Below are 17,808 nucleotides of genomic sequence, written 5' to 3'. Positions count from 1 at the left end.
CCCATGTACAATGGTAGAAGTAAACCACAAAAGCCCAATGTAAATTGACTACCTGGTTGAACATCCTCACTGCTCTTTCAATCAATACTGTTTTTGTACCAAGAAACTGAAGAGTAAAAATTTCAAACAAACAGAACAAAACAATTATTTGGGGGTCAGATGACCAAAATCAGCTAGGATGATTAAGTATAATACAAAAATATCTAAATGGAACAATCCATTTCATCAAAATGACATCAAAAGATTTTATGTCAGATAACATCTTTCATTAGTTACCTCTGTGCAAGATAGAATGGCTAAGAAAACAGAGATGACTCATATATGGTTGCTAAATTCAAGGGACTTATAGCTGCCCAAGTGTACACTCAAGTTCTATTACACAGGGTCTAAAATTCTTCAAGTTAAAAAACAAAACTAAATAAAAACAAAATGTTGTCTAATCTCTGTTGAACTTACAGATTTAGGTGAGATCATGATGAATCAACATAGCATATCATTCACAAGACCCAGCAGACACAAAAGTTATGCTAAGTCAGGCATTCTATTTTGTACATATTGGCCTCCAAAATTCCTCAGTTTAAATTCTTCATAGCACTATCGGAGAATTTAAATTGTTAGCAGAAAAGAAAGTGAATGGATGAAGGACTACCCAGACAGAAGAAAGTCCCTCTTTATGGTAGGCCAGCCTTGGTCTCCCCTCAACACAACACCCATATTAACTGGCTGTAATCATTGCTGTAGGGAACATTCTTTGAAATTCTCATTAACCAAGTCAGGAGGAAAGTGAGCTAAATACAGCAGACGTCTCTTCCTCCTTTGTATTAGGTGACTTAATCACAAAGCAGGGAAATTCCCTAAGTCCCAAAAGTGGAAACACTTCTTCAAGACTCAGCTTATGAATTCTTAAACAACCACAAGTTTTTCCAAAGATCCTTCATGCGTCTGAACTATGGCTTTTTTAATACTTCTTAAATATCTGAGGTCTGTAAGTAGAATACAGACTATAGCTTTCTGGCAAACACCAGTATTTTAAAATTATCTCAATGTATTCAAAAAGGACTTCCTCCCAATTTGTTTTTCTCTAGCTGGGAACAGAGTAACAGAATATTTGACACTACAAGAAGAAATATTTTAATATTTGTATAGGCAAAGAAAAACTGCATGTCATGAACTAGTATCTATATTATTATTATATATTCTAGAAAATGAATTTTCTTTTATTATTTTTTAGACACCAAAATTTCATGGTAGCCTTATTACAAACCATCTCTGTGTAAATAAAGGTTAAACAAGTAGAAATAAATTTGCATGAGTCACCAACATAGTTAACTCAAGATTTTCCAGCCTTATAAATACAACTGATACTAAGATTTATTTGCACAGCTGTTCATGTTAAACTTCTCTTCCTTGCAGTTGAAGGAGTCAGATTTCTTCTTGGAGATTAGTCATTTGTGGGGGTGTTGCCAACTGCAAAATGCTTCTGTTATGAATGAGGTGCATTTCTCTGTTGCTGTCCTCCAGCCCTAAGTCAGTGAGTAATTTTCATCTTTATGTCTCTTTTCCACCCACCATCAGGAACAAATTTTAATGACTTAAACAGCAAAAGTTTCTTTTGTTGTTACTAAAACCTGAAACTTCAGATTGTTTTGTTTCTGGTAATGTGATAACCTCACAAGGAGAGGTAGAATGAAATGACATTTTGGCTCATTCACAAGGATGAAATTGGAGCTAAAGGGAAGGTCTACATGGGGCATGAAAGCAGAAAGGGAAATAACATTTCTTGGGTGACCTAAATATGCCAGGCACTGTGCTAGGCTCTTTCTAGAAATTATCTCATCTAATTATTGGCTCAATCATCCAAGAGGTTAAGTGATATACCCATTGCACTTACGAGGAAACTGACTTTCTCACGATTGTGCTGTTTATTAGTGGAAGAACCAGATTTGGGGCTTAAATCCAACTGGCTCCCTTGTTTTCTTTCTGTATTTCAACATTGTGCCTTTTGCTGGTAAGAAGAATTATGCAATTATATACATAACTAATATAACTATACAGTATGGGAAGATCTGATGCTGTGTCTAAATAAGAAAATTTTAATTCCAAAAGAGATCTCAATGGGACATCTGTTTCACTTCCAACCTAAATCATGCAAGATTGGCAACACCCTGTCTTTTCTTTTCTTTTTAACACTTCTGGAAACATGCATTTCCAAATTTGCCTTCTCTCTGTTCCCAATTTCTGTTAACTGTTGTGTTCATTATACCCTTTTATCTAATAAGACTTTCCTATCACCCTTTAAGCTCGTTTAAAACTATATAGAGATGGTGGGATCTGCACATAGCAAGCTTCTATCAGTTGAGGATAGATGTCAGAACAATTGAGCAGAGTGAGATTTCAGTAAATCCTCCAGTTGCTTAGTTTATTTCATGTCAGTTTGGCTGGTGTTTTTCCATTGAATTGACTGATTGGTTTAGCCATCGTTAGATGGTTCTAATATAAATATGAGAACAAAAAATAAGGTTGAAAAGCAAAGTAGTATTTTTAGCATTTACATTGCCACAACTGGATCTTTGAACTAAAACTTATATAGAGAGAGATATTTTCAATTGTGAATCAATTTAATAAAACTGGCAAGCCTATTTTTTTGGTGGAGAGATAAGCAAACTTGCCTCTTTTTTGGTCAGTGGTAAAGTCCAATTATCTATGCCCTTGTATGAGAGTAATAATTCTGTTTAACCCAATGTTAAAGTTTGTCTTACTTGAACACAAATCAGATACCTTATTTGACCAGATATAAGTGACTCTATTTGGGCTCGAACAGTCTAAACAACTTAGTCAGCCTTTCCTACTCATGTAATGTTCTACGAGAAAGAAAAAAAGAGCTTCTATTTGGGCTCGAACAGTCTGAACAACTTAATCAGCCTTTCCTACTCATGTAATGTTCAACAGGAAAGAAAAAGAGAGCCTATATTGCCACCATTTGATACCTGTACAGCAGAGCCTAACCCAGTAAAACAAATGACAGAAAATAATTAATTGGATCGCCAGAACATATATTCTAACAGGCAACTGAGATGCTTTTCCACTGATTTTCCCCATGTAGAAAACATTATGTTTTGTCTCCTTTCCCAGTACCTGAGACAACTAAATGGACAGTCTAAAGAGTGGCAATGCATCTGAGGTGACAGAATTCATCCTTGTTGGATTTTCCAAGCAGCCTCAAATACAGACTGTCTTCTTCTTGGGACTACTGTTCTTTTACCTGGTTACAACGTTGGGGAACAGCCTTATTGTCATTATAGTTAGAACGGATACTCAGCTTCATACTCCAATGTATTTTTTTCTCAGTAACCTGTCCTTCCTTGATATCTGCTACTCCAGCAGCTGGGAGCCATATGTCTTGGCCCAATGCTTCAAGGATTTCCCCACCATCTCCTATACCAGCTGTTATGCCCAGATGACCATTGCTCTTTTTCTGGGGATGACTGAGTGTCTCCTCCTTGCTGTCATGGCTTATGACAGGTTTGTTGCAATCTCCAATCCTCTGCATTACACCATCATTATGAACAACCAGGTCTGCATACAGTTGGCCATGATGACCTGGGCCAGTGCCTTCTTTTTGGCAATAATATCAATCATTGCAATTCCTGCTCATTTTTGTGGACACATCATCATCAATCATTTTACCTGTGAGGTCCACGCCCTGCTGAAGCTTCTATGCTCAGACACCCCAGTCAGTCTGATTCTGGGTCTGGTCATCAGTGTATTCACACTGCCCTTGCCCTTCACCTTCATTCTCATTTCCTACTTCCGCATTGTGGTTGCTGTGCTGAGGATCCGCTCTGCACAGGCCAGGTTCAAAGCTTTCTCCACCTGCGGATCCCATCTGATAGTGGTCACCATATTTTATGGGACAGCCATTTATATGTACTTGAAACCTTAGTCAAAGACACCCCAGGAAGATGACAAAGTCTTCTTAATATTTTATGGAGCAGTTACTCCCATGTTAAATCCTCTCATTTATACCCTGAAAAATAAGGATGTAAAAGGTGCATTTAGGAAGTTATCCAAAGGAAATGAAAACTTCTAATGGCTCTCTTTAAACTCCTCCAATGTGCAGGAAAACAATAAAAATTTGACCCATTATTTCAACTTACATGGTTTAAAACAAACAACAATGACAAAATCTTAGTGAGTGTTTTTTCCATGGTCAACATTAAGGACTCATTAACAAGTTTACCATGGACATTAACATTTTGTCTAGCCACATTAATCCCTAAAACCATAAATGTGTCAAAAAATAGTTCACAGAAATGAAATGAAATAAGCTTCAGTGGCAAAGAGATTCCAAAAGGAGCTGAGAGGTCACTCTGGTGGTCACTCTTATGTACAATATAGACAACCCATTTTAAGTTCTAATGAATTGGAATAGCTAGCAGTAAATACCTGAAACTATCAAACTACAACCCAGATCCCTTGAATCTTGAAGATGACTGTTTAAAAATGTAGCTTATGAGGGGTGACAATGGGATGGGGAAAGCCATATGGACCACACTCCCCTTTGTCTAGTTTACGGACGGATGAGTAGAAAAATGGGGGAAGGAAAACAAACAAACAAACAAACAAAGGCACCTAGTATTCTTTTTTACTTTAATTGCTCTTTTTCACTTTAATTATTATTCTTATTATTTTTGTGTGTGTGGTAATGAAAATGTTCAAAAATTAATTTTGGTGATGAATGCACAACTATATAATGGTACTGTGAACAACTGATTGCAAGCTTTGTATGATTGCATGGTATGCGAATATATCTCAATAAAATTGAATAAAAAAAATAGTTCACAGAGAATACTAGTAGTACATAGGTCAGAGTAGCCAATTAGGAAGAGGTTGTTTTTTTTTTTTTTTTTTCCGGGGTATAAACCACATCATTTTTTGTAACCAGGTATTTTGTTTGTGCTTGTCACACAAGGTGGATAAAATTCACTTACATGACAGTGGTTACAGAACCATAATATAAGATTTACTCCTCATACACATTTTTATAGGCAACTTGCCTAATTTGAACGTAATGGACAAATGGCCCTCAATTCCCACATTTAGGTGATAACAACTCATGAGAAGTAACTTTTGTATGGAAGCAATTTATTCTTTTAAAAGTACTTTTAAATAAATTATTCTAATTTATACTCACAATTATTATGTTGAGCTATTTTTACATATTATACATATTAATGAATCGCTTCTTAACCAACATTGTTTCTACAAACATTAAATTTCCATCATATCAATTTCTTATACTGAAATTATTATTCTTTTGCCTTCTCCTATTTCTCTGCTTTCTCTTCCATGATGTGACTTAGCAACCCTCTGACCATTTCTGCTCCCACTTCTCATACACAATTATGAGCTTTAGCATCTTTGCTCTCTCCAAGAGTCTTCATGACTAATACAGTGATTCTTTTTCTCCCTCTTCCCCATTTGATAAGATGCCATATGCACTTTCTATTGTTGGCAGCCATCATTTATTGTACACTGCGTATTATGGTAGCTTGTTGATTCTTTCTCTCATCTTAACTTTGACCAATTGACTTCAGAATTCTTCTGCCGCAGCACATTCAGAGGATATATATGTATACCTTGTTCCTCAAACTTCCACAGCTTTTCTTGGGGAGAAGGCTCTCTGGTTCCAATATTTTCTATGATTGGCAGTTAACCTCATTTCAGACAGCTTCTTCACTTCCTTTCTGAATGTTGACCCTTTCTGGGTTCTAAAAAATCCCTACAGAAGTACCTCTTCCCATTAATCCCTTGTGACTACCAAGGGCAAACGGAGTGTGAAGCAATTTTCTGCCCAAAGCTCAAGAGGTAAAATCATTGCAAGTAGACAATTCTTCATTTATTTAGTGTGACACTCTTTCCTTACAAATTTTCTTCTGGCTCAGTTTTCAATGCTATTAAAAGGGCTAGGTAAAAGTCTCCCTCAGTTACACACTGCACTTCGTTGGAAAGTATGAGCACTGGAGTCAGAAAGCCTGGACTCAAAGTCAAGAGCTGCCATTCATTAACTGTGAGATCTTGAGCAAATCACTTAACTGCTCAGTGCCTCAATTTCCCCACCCATAAAATAAAGATAATAATAGTACCATCCTTATTGTGTCATTGGAAAGATTAAATTGATAGTCCACATAAACTGCTCAGAACAACTCCTGACACATAGCAAGCATTCAATAAATGTTAATTATTGCTGTTTTCTAATAGATACTATCATTTTTTCTAATAGCCTCCAAATGCTCCTCTTCTTTGTTTTCTAAAGTCTATTTCCTTTATGCATCTTCCCCTCCAGAGAAAACAGTGAGGAGCCTCCACAGACCATTCTCTAATTTTAGAAACATAATCATATATTTCCCTTTGGCTTTCATTTTTACGGCTTTGCTCTTAGTCTGTTTGCCTCCTATTCCAGTTCCTCTGACCTATGCTTGATATATTTTAAGTAGAGACAGCCCCCAAACTTAGGAATGAGTTATATCCAAAAGTTAAAACATTAAGTCATTAGCTTGGAACTCAGTGCACGTTTTTCTCACTGAGATAAAGAGGCTACATTTCAAGGGTTGCTCACCAATACTTATTTAGGCCATCATTGTAGCACTAGTAATACGATTGTTCCTAGGACCATTTTTAAAAGTATGTTTATTGGAAGATAGGTTTTAAGTTCCCATTTAGGATTCTAAAAACTCAGGTGCTTTTAGAGGGGATTATTTCTCCAAAAACACGCTATGAGTCTCTGCAAGCACCCCTATACCTTCATGGGTGTATGAAGAAATTTCATAGAAAGGTATAAGGGTGGGACTTAGGGAGCTTTCCTAGAGATTAACAAAGTAGTCATTCACTTATGTGTATGGGTCATTCACGATGCAGAGGATTGCTGGTCCTCTATTTTCACTTCTTTTTATGTTATTGCTGGAGTTGGATCACTTGCTAACACTGTTCCTGTGCCCATTCATTCCACAAACATTTACTAAGTAGCTACTGTATGTTAAGGACACAAATCCAAGCAAGACATTTTCTGTCTTTGAAAGGCTCACATTGGAGTTGGGGAGCAAATACGCACAGTGCAGTACTACAGATACTATTCTAACTGGGCCAATTAGGAAACATTTAATAGAAGAGGTGACAGTTTTAGTATAGTTTTGAGAGAGGAGTAATTTGCCAGTTGGATAAGGAAGGACAATTTTAGTGAAAGCAATGTAAACAAGAACAGAGGTATGAAACCCAGCTTGGTGTACTTTCAGATACTGCCAACAATCCAACAAAACTGCAGCAAAGGGTGTGGGAAGTGTCTGTGGCAACAGAAAAGACTCAAGAAGAAATAAATTGGCCACATTATGGTGTAACTGGTATGCTATATTAAGGAGCTTGTATACTATTCTATAGGTCAAACAAACTATGGCCTAAGGGGCCAAATCCATTCCCTGCCTGGTACAGTTCACACACTAAGAATGGATTTTGAATTTGTTAAGGGACATGGAGGAGGAGGAGGAGGGGTGGGAAGAAGGAGAAGGGGGAAGAGGGGGGCAAGAGGAGGAGGAGGAGGAGAATATTCCACAGAGAGTATGTGTGGCCTGCAATGCCTAAAATACTTACCATTTGGTTCTGTACAGAAAAACTTTGCCAACCCCTGCTATATGTTATGGGTAGCCATTGAAGGTTTTTGAACAGGGAAATAAAATGTTCAAAATTGTGTTTTATAAAAATCACCTTGGCAACAGTGTGGGCATATGATTGAAGAGTTATAATATTAGACGCAAGACCAACTAGGAGGCTACCCTAGTAGTCTGAGGGCTGATGAGGACCTGAAATAATGGCTGTAGCAATGAGGATTTGAGGAGACCTGGGGCACAGAGTATCCCTTTTTCCATTTTCCATGCTATTTCATTCACATTGGTTAGATATTTCTCTCAGAAGCAGGGTATTTAAGAAAATATATAGTAAGGGGCTTAAGGGGTAGGATGATCTCACTCTCAACATCATTCATTTCTTTCCTAACACACACCAAGCACAGAGAGATATAGAGGGGTAAGGTCTAGGTCGCATAGTTGTATTTTAGTCATATTTTACAACCCCTTCTCTGGCATAGCATAGCTTCATATGGTACATAAAATTACATTTTGTTCAAATAAAACATTTTTATTGAAAGATAATAAATATCCTTTGGCTTCCTGAATAATCTCTGGTTCACTGATCACCTGTCACTCCTGTAAACATACTGTTGTATTTTGTGCGTCATGAATCGTGCCTCCTTGAGACTTAATAGAAAGGTTTCTAACAGCATTGTTTAGTAAGTTGGTGACTACCAGTTTCTAAATTTTCCTTTGATCAAATGTTATTAACCCTTGTCATTTTATCATACAGTCAATTTCCTTCTTATCCCATATACCACAGAAACAAAAAAAAGTTGCCCATCAAAAAAATCTTGGAATGATAATATCTAGAACTTGTTCAAAATATTTTCACAAAATATTGTCTTATTTGAGCATCACAACAATGTGAAGTTACTCTACAGATGAGAAATTCATGGATAAGGAAGCTGAAAAGATTTGCCCAATTTTCAGACAACTGGTAAGTGGTAGAAGTGGGACTAAAACCCATCTCTGACCAAAAGTATGGTAGATTTTCCACTGTGCTACATTCATTAAGGTTGCAGATTCAGATTTTCTCATCAGTATCTCATTCAGGATTCTCACTCACATTCTGAGCTGTGAAGTCTGCTACTGAGTCACTCTTTCATTTTCTTCTAGGTTTTGCATACCCCGGTATTAGCCCATATTTTTTCTGTATTACAGCACCATAAAGAACTCTCATAACTGCCTTGACATCACCTTAACCTGTCTATAATCTCCAAACACACAGCAACCTTCTTCTCTTCCTGCAAATGAGAAAATGTCAGTACCCTTGATTGCCTTTTCTTCTTCCCTATATTACCCTTTCTCAATCTATTGCAAACATTTGTCATTTTCCCTTTGACTCTCCATATTTCTATTCTAATTTACTTATCTTTTCTGTATTTTCCATTAGTTTATTCTAAAATTGAAAATATCTATTTTTCTCTTCAAAACAGCTGGCTTCATTTCTTTCCTTGAGAGCTTTCTTCAAATTATTTTTTCATCAGTACCAATCCTTTCTGGCAGCTCAAAATGAAAGCTGGGCTTCTCTCCCCTTGACCATTCCTCATCATTTTCAATTCTTTCCCTTACTTATATGAATTTCCTCATCCTCCATTTACGTCTGCCAAATTCCAAGCTCTTAAGAAATTAATTTCCGCTTTTACCATTGAATGATCAGTAAAAGTGCTATCTTTCATTTTACATGTCAGACCTCTACTCTCTACTGCATATAAATCCTGTCAACCCTACTAGATCACTTCCTTTTTAAGTAAGCATATTGCAGTGTTAGCTTACATTTCCAAATAGTCTTTCAAGTCTTAATTTTTTCCACATAATTTTTTTGAAATTGCAAAGATTTTGTAACCACCTTTAATCTACCACAGCACAGTAACAGATGCATAAGAAACACTAAATTCCAATTATTAATATTTTAGGTAGAAAAAGGTTAACAGATCCACTAAGAGCTCACTTGCTAAAAAGATAACAAATTAACTCAGCTACTCAGTCATTATGTCAAGTACATTAATTGTGGGTATCTTGTATCTTATACACGAGTAAAACAATTTGTCTTAGCACATTACTTGAGTCAGAAATCATAGCACTAATATAAATTTAAAGAAATATTTAGGCAGTTGGTAAATGTTAACATTTAGCAGGTGTTTTTCAACTACATTTAAAATAACTATTCTATTTCAACATGATGTGTTTTTATCATAACCAACAAAATATTTTTAAATTTATGAGAGGCAGTAGAGTAGAAAGGGTAAGAATCTGGAGCCAGATTGCCTGGACTTAAATCCTGTCCTGCCGCTTTGCAGTGCATACAATTTTCTATATGTTCAGCTTTACTGGTCAATTTCCAGTTATCTCTGGCTCTATTTCCTTTTCTGAGATGTAACTGAAATGCCCCCCTCCTCTTCAAAGCCACCCTACTTTATGGAGACTGAAGAAAGGACATCACACCCTTAAGTTACAAATCCAAGCTTTTCTCCGCTCAATTGGCCCCCTTGATCACGTCTTCCAATTTAGATCCCACATCTTTCAAACATTTGAGTGATGCTATTTAACCAAAAATACTACCCCTCTTTTGTAGTCTATTCTTCCTCTTCAATAACAAGAAACTCAAGCCCATCCACTTCATGTGAAGAATGGGCAAGTGCTACAAGAGAGTAACAGTATGTTATAGATACAGAGGAAATAGATAATTTACTTGTGGGTAACAAAAAAAATGTGGAATATTTCTTTAAGATAGAATTTGAGCTAGGTTTGGCAGCATAGGTAGGATTTTAATAAGCAAAATATGGCATGAGATATTATTGTATTCCAAATGGCAGGAAAAATGCATACAAGTGTCAGGGAGTGTATTTTCAGAATCACTAGTTCCTGTTGGCTGGAATTTGGACTGCAAGAGTTATTCATCAGATAAGTCAAGGTGGAGACCTGTTGTAGAGAATATTTCTGCCTTAAGGAGTTTAGACTTTGGCACGTTTTAGGTAAAAAGTAAGCCATTGGAAATTTTAAAAACAGGAGTAATATAGTAGACTCTCAAATCTTTACTGAAAGAATGAATGAATGAGTCAAAGATAAACCCAATTTTTAAAATGTGGGTGACTAAGAAGAAAACAACACTGTTAACAATGGAAGGAAAGACAAGACTGCTGGTTTTGGTCAAAGGGAAACAGGTTTAGCTTTGAACATGATAGAACTCACCCAAGTCAAGATATTCATCAAATATTTGGCTACGTAGGTCTGAAAGGTTAGACACACAGATAAAGACTATGAATCTCTGCAGTAGATAAAGACTATGTAGGGATAGGTGAGAGTACCAATACCAAAATCAGATAAAAAAATCTGAAGGAGTATCCACGGACAATGCCCACACTTAAGGGGTAGGAGGAGAAAGGAGCTGCTTAAGGAGAAAAACAGTTGTCCAGAGTTAGAAGAAAAATCCAGAGACTGAAATGTTATTGAAACCAATGAAAGAAAAAGTTTAAAGAAATGGGGGTGGGGGGGTACCAATGCCAAATGTATCAGAAATGTGAAATAGTTATGAGAAGCATTGGATTTGACAATTTGGAAGTCATTGGAAACCTTCAAACAAAATATTTCAGTAGCCTGGAAGATACTGAAACTAGATAGGGGTGAGAAAGTAGAGACAATTGTAGGCTACCTTTTAGTGACATTCAGTGACAAAAGAAATGTAAGAAAGGGCAGGTAAGAAATTAGATAGCTTGAAAATTTATCAGGGTTAAGGGAAGAATGTTTTTAGAACTGGAGAATCCTCTGTACAATTGTACACTTAAGGAAAAGAGCTTAGTAAAAGTAAGATATATATACACACACACACACACACATACATATACACACATATATATGTATATATACACATACACATATATACATGTATATATATACATATACATATATATTTGCAGAAGAAAGAGAGGGAGGGAAGAAAGGGAAGGGAAGGCTGGGGAAGGTAAGGGATTTAAAATATAGGACAAAATATTGCAGCATGGAAAGCGAGGATAACTACTGAAGTGAAATCCTGAAAAGGGCAAGAACGGGTTCAATCAGCTAACCATGGAATGGTTGGCACTGGTGCTAAGGGAGGCGTAGGATTCATCCTTAGAGGAAAAAGGAAATGATAGGTCCAAATGCAGAAAAGAGTTAAAATTGAAAGGAGAGACAGGAGCAAACACATCTTATTCTGCGGTCGGGGTTACTGCTTCTGGGGGGAGTGGCGGCCGGTAGCTGAGCCCTCAGCTCTCGGGGCTGCTTAAAGGGTACCGGCGGCGGGGGCTCTTTCCCGGAGGCGAGGGCGAGGTGGAGGACTTGGCCAGGTCCTCGGCGGGAGGCGTACAAGGTGTGGAGGGCGGCGATAAGGACAAGACACTCTTCATCCAGTAGGAGTATGCGCCAAAGAGGCTTTATTCAGGGGTGATCACAGGTTATATAGGCTGGTAAGAAGGGCAGGGCTGGAAAGGAGGTGAAGTAGCCTTAAATGGCAATACTGAAGGGAGAGGGGCTAGGATTGGTTCTGAGAGGACGCAGGAGCCGTTGCAGCGGGCGGGAGTTGTTCTGGCCACGGTGCATGCACGCTGGCGGTGGCAGGAGTTGCCTTGGCACAGGGGAGTGTGCGGGCAAGATAACGAAGTGGGGAAAGGGCGGTTGGGAGAAAGGCGTTTCCCTCCGGCAAGCCTCCCCTGCCAGTGGCATTTTGGGTGAGGAAAAGGGAGCTGCCTTGACCTCGCTTCCTAGGCTCGGGGGGGCTGCAGAGGGCACTAAACGCCCGTACCCACTACCCTCCCCAGGGGGTGATATCAGGTCCCCTGGCCCAGGCCTGGTAAGTCGAGGTACAAGCTCAGTCACCCGCAATTCCCCTTTCTTTTCTAATTAGAGGAAGAGGCTTTACCGGAGAGGCCTGCTAAGGGTGAGGGAAGGGGGAGGTCAGGGAAGGGAAAAAGGGGTTGACGGTGGCTCAGCGAGGCTGGAGCTCAGTGTTGGTGTGGTGCCCGGGCGCTCGACAAGGGCTTCGCTGCAGCGGGCTGGGCGAAGGTGAGGGGTTTAAAGTTCAGGGGTTCAGAGAAGCTGGAACTCGAGGCGAGAGCGATGTTCAGGTGATTGAGAAGGGCCTCGCGGTCGGCGGGTTGACCGGTGGCGTTGAGGTCGCGGAGGGTTGGCTGTCATCTTGGAGTGGGGGGCGTCAGAGGTGGCGAGTCGCTGATACTGGATTTGCACGAACGAGGAAAAAATGGCATCCGTTTGTTTCCTTACAAGCTGGACAATTTTGCGGATGAGGCAGGGCCCTAAGATGAGAGCTAGAATAATTATTAATAGGGGGCCAAGAAAAGGAAGGATGTATGGGAGGATGGGAGTGAAAAAACTGGACCAATAACTGGTGGCTTCACGATCTCTTTTACGCTTTTCCAGTCCCTCTCGGACCCTTTTCAGGCTGTCCTCGACGAGACCTGTGGAATTGGCATATACACAGCACTCTTCTCCTAGGGCGGCGCAGAGGCCTCCTTCTTTGAGGAGGAGAAGGTCAAGACCTCGGCGGTTTTGGAGCACTACCTCAGAGAGGGAATTGACAGAATCTTTTAGATGGTAAATAGCGTTTTGTAAGTGACGAATGTCCTCGTCAACAGCCGCCCTGAGGTGAGTTAGGGCGGAGCCTTGACTGGCTAGTGCAGCGATTCTGGTGCCAGCGCCGGCAAGACCTAGGAGGGAGGCAATTGTGAGGGCGGTGATGGGCTCTCGCTTTTGCAGAAGGGCAGGAACTGCAGTTCTTTCCAGACGGAGGAAGAAGTCTTCTTCGCTGTGGTATAAGACCCTAGGGATAAGGACAATTAGGAGGCAAGTTTCATTAGTTGTATTGAGGGTTTGCACGTTAAGGCAGGGGGTAAGCCCTGTAAAGGAGCAGAGCCATTGGGAGGAGTTATGAGGAATGAGAAATTTTGCCGAGCTGCTGGGAGATGAGTAGCTGGCACAGGCAGTGAGGTCGGGAGAGTTACTGGAGCGAGGGCGGACGCACTTTCCCGTATAGGAGACTGAATGAAAGGTCAGGGGGACGGCAGAGGTATTCCAATTGCATTCCAAGGGGCTGTCTTCTGTGCTTTCTGAAAAGGAGAGGTTGGAGGCAACGGGCTCGTACAGTGAGGAAGAGGTGGAGAGGCAGAGCCAGCAGGAGGAGGTAAAATTGGGGTTGGAGACATTTAGTGAGGTGAAGGTTGCTTGGATAAGGCTGAAGAGGGGAGAGGAGTAATGAGAGGGGGGTAGAAAAGGTTGGGGTGGTGGGGTAGGCGATGCGTTGTTTGCATCTGAGGTGTGGCTGGAGAGCTGTGGAAAAAGGGGGTTAATGACTTGGTTGGGACCTATGCCAGAGGGTGTTTTTAATGCAGTATTTTGGCCTGGTTGGTTTGCAGCCTCTTTTTTTATGAGAATAAGTGATCCTGGGTCGACTTCTTTTTCATAGATTCTGAAGCCCCAAGTTTGACCGAGTAACCAGGAGGGATTAGTGGGGAGCTGCACTGTAAGATTAAGATGTGTGCAGGATCCCTCACTTTCTTGGCCGAGCCAGTTAACTGTAGGGAGTTTGCACCCTGTAGGGGTCCATTTTAAGGTAAGGTAATGATTAGGAACAGGAGGCTTCCAATTAGTGGCTAATGTTTCACACCCCCAGTATGCACAGTAGTACTCGTTGGGGGAATTACAGTACGATTTTCCAGGATTTGAGGATGGGCACATGTAATATTGGGCCTGGGGATCACTTACCTTTCGAGCGCAGGTTTCTTCGACTCTGGAGACAAAGGTGGCGAAAGGCTTACTTGGCTCCTGGAAGAGCTTGGTGAATTTATTAGGCCGACAGGCAGAGCAGTTGGCAAATGCTCGTAAGGCGATTCCCCAAAGGATAGGCCAAAAGGTGGCAGGTGCATTAATATAAGCAGACGCATTTAGAAACGCTCCCGTGCCTAGATAGGCTTCGGGGTGATGATAGACTCCAGTGGCTGCGTCTTGCTCACTTTGCTTAGCTGCTTCCGCCTGGAAGTGAGCACGCCAGTCAACAAAATGACCGGGGTTAAGAATGGAACGGGCAAGCGAGGCCCAGTCTTGGGGGACGCAATAGTCCATGCCGAGATCCTGCAGTATTTGGGAAACGTATGGGCTACCTAACCCGTCCTCCTTGACGGCCCTGCGAAGCTGCTTGATAGTATCTGAGTCAATGGGATACCAGTCATACGGTTTCTGTGGGGTGGGGGCAAGGTTAAGAGGAAAGCAGCGAAAAGCACGAGAGAAAGGAGGACGCGCTTGCAGAGGGCTTGGCGCGGGAGTGGGGGTAGGGGGAGCGTTGCCCCAAGGGTTGCCTTGAGGTGTAGAAGGCAGCCAGGGGTTGTTAGTCGGCAGGGTGGGAGGAGCGGCGGCAGCTGCCGGTAGCGGCTCCGAAGGGGAGCTCGCCGAAGGGGGAGGCGGGAGTGGGAGGCCCCAAGCGTCGCAAGATGGCGGCGCAGTGGGCGTGGCTAAGACACAAGACGGTGGATCAGCCCCGCCCTGTGAAAGGGCGGGGTTCAAGGCACAAGATGGCGGACTAGCTCCGCCCTGTGGAAGGGCGGGGTAAAGCGTACGCGGTTTCCGGCCCAGCTTAGGGCTGACGTCATCGCCGGAGCACTTCCTCCCCTCGATGGAAGAAGAAGGAGGAAGTTCGCCATCTTGGCGTGGCGCAGTGTTATTTTGCTTTTTGGGAGTCACCTCGAGCGCGTTGTTAATCTGCTCGACTAAGGACTCCGTGTCCGAGTCATGATTTGAATTAGTATCGCTATCTGAATCTGTTGGCTGGGTTGATAGGGCCTCCTTGGATTTAACGGGGCCTCGATCAGGGGGGAGGGAGCCTTGAAGGCAGGAGCGAATGGTTATCAAGGTGGGGAGCAAGCCGGGAGGGAAGCGCTTGCTCTCATGTTCCATGGCGTTGGTGACTCGATCAATAAGACGATCATAAGTAACAGGGTCCCAAAGATGGCAAGTGGTGAGCCATGGGTTAAAGGGCAGCAGGAGGTCCCAGTATACCTGCAGCTGCCGGACAGACACTTTACAGCGATGCGTGTCTAGGAGACCCGCTAGAGCACGAACTTGAGGTGCCTGGCACGTAGATAGACGATTACCCATAGCTGAGGGGGGAGGAGGGGGGGTTGTTTACCGAGCAGAGAGAATGAGATAAACCGTGGCCGCGAGGCCGAAGGAGACGGCGAGAGCGGAAAGCAGTGCCCTTTGGCAACGGGAGCAGTCGGGGGGGGGCGGTTGCAAAGAGGCACACGGCGCCAAATGAGGAGACAAAGACACAAAGAACCACGGCAAAGTAATGGACGGGAAGAGGGAGAGCGTTAGGAGGAACGGGGGTCATAGAAGTGCGCATACAAGAGGACGAAGAGAGCGTGGGGGAAGGAAGGAGCGGCTTTGGAGCGGTGAACCTCACACGGCTCCGGAAGTGGCGAAGGAGAGGCGGCCCTTACCTTGCAGGCGAGGAAACGGGAAGCTGGAGAGGCGTCCGGGCGAGCGGGCGACCTGCCGAACTGTTGTGTGGAGACGTTCCTCACACGGGGCACCAGTTGCGGTCGGGGTTACTGCTTCTGGGGGGAGTGGCGGCCGGTAGCTGAGCCCTCAGCTCTCGGGGCTGCTTAAAGGGTACCGGTGGCGGGGGCTCTTTCCCGGAGGCGAGGGCGAGGCGGAGGACTTGGCCAGGTCCTCGGCGGGAGGCGTACAAGGTGTGGAGGGCGGCGATAAGGACAAGACACTCTTCATCCAGTAGGAGTATGTGCCAAAGAGGCTTTATTCAGGGGTGATCACAGGTTATATAGGCTGGTAAGAAGGGCAGGGCTGGAAAGGAGGTGAAGTAGCCTTAAATGGCAATACTGAAGGGAGAGGGGCTAGGATTGGTTCTGAGAGGACGCAGGAGCCGTTGCAGCGGGCGGGAGTTGTTCCGGCCACGGTGCATGCACGCTGGCGGTGGCAGGAGTTGCCTTGGCACAGGGGAGTGTGCGGGCAAGATAAGGAAGTGGGGAAAGGGCGGTTGGGAGAAAGGCGGTTCCCTCCGGCAAGCCTCCCCTGCCAGTGGCATTTTGGGTGAGGAAAAGGGAGCTGCCTTGACCTCGCTTCCTAGGCTCGGGGGGGCTGCAGAGGGCACTAAACGCCCGTACCCACTACCCTCCCCAGGGGGTGATATCAGGTCCCCTGGCCCAGGCCTGGTAAGTCGAGGTACAAGCTCAGTCACCCGCATTATTCCTCTGTGACTAATATAAATTTCTATTACACATTTCACTATTCCTCCTACTCCTGTGACTTGGACTCCACCTTCAGGGAGTCTGTTGTGCTTACTCTCTTGTGTTTCTGCCAGTCCCTTTTTCCCACTCTGCAGATGTAGGAATAGGCAGCCCTATATTGTATTTTTCCTTCTGCAGCCACTAGTTTATCCCAACTGTTTCTTGCTGCTCTTCTATTTTTATGTTTTCCATTACTCCTTTCTCTACCCTTACCTGACATCCATTTTTATTCCTCCCCTCAACATAATTCCCTTATACAAACATATCACTTCCAGACACTCCAACTCCTTTTCATACAGCCCCTTCGTGCTTAGTAGACTATAGCCAGTGATTACTGCATTTTTCAAGAGTTTTAACTGCAATAAGAAGAAAACAGAAACTCTCTCATTTTTCAAGAGTTTTAACTGCAATAAGAAGAAAACAGAAAGAGAATAAATATCAAAGTAGGAAAAAAACAACTTTGAACATATTACAGGATAAAGGAAAAGAGTCAGTAGAAAAAGGGAATAAAGTGTTAAAAAAAAAAACAAAGGGAATAATTTAATTCCTGGGCAGGAAGGAGGGGATGGAATCCAGAGCATAGATATGGATATTCTTAGGCATAATAAGGGGTACTTTTCCACTAAGGCAGAAGGGAAAGATGCGATGATGGATCAAATGTATGCACGTTTGTAGTAGGAAGGGGCAGGAAGTTTAAGAGTTCCAACCTGATGACTTCTATTTTTTTCTGGGGTAGTAAGGATGTCAAGTACTGATGGTAAAGGTAGAAGTGATGAAGTAAAAGATGTGAGGAGGCTGATGGAAGTTTTACCAAGCTATTGTTGAAAATGGAG

General features: G+C 42.3%; 1 pseudogene; it reads left to right on the top strand.

The window, feature by feature from the left end:
- Positions 1-3,148: 3,148 nt before the first annotated feature.
- LOC119522430 lies at positions 3,149-4,090 on the top strand (annotated as a pseudogene).
- The last annotated feature ends 13,718 nt before the right edge of the window (positions 4,091-17,808 follow it).

The sequence above is a fragment of the Choloepus didactylus genome, chromosome X, assembly GCF_015220235.1.
Source record: "Choloepus didactylus isolate mChoDid1 chromosome X, mChoDid1.pri, whole genome shotgun sequence".
Classification (NCBI taxonomy): domain Eukaryota; kingdom Metazoa; phylum Chordata; class Mammalia; order Pilosa; family Megalonychidae; genus Choloepus; species Choloepus didactylus.
The sequence above is the reverse complement of the archived record's forward strand: the minus strand, read 5'-3'. Positions and strand labels throughout refer to the sequence as shown.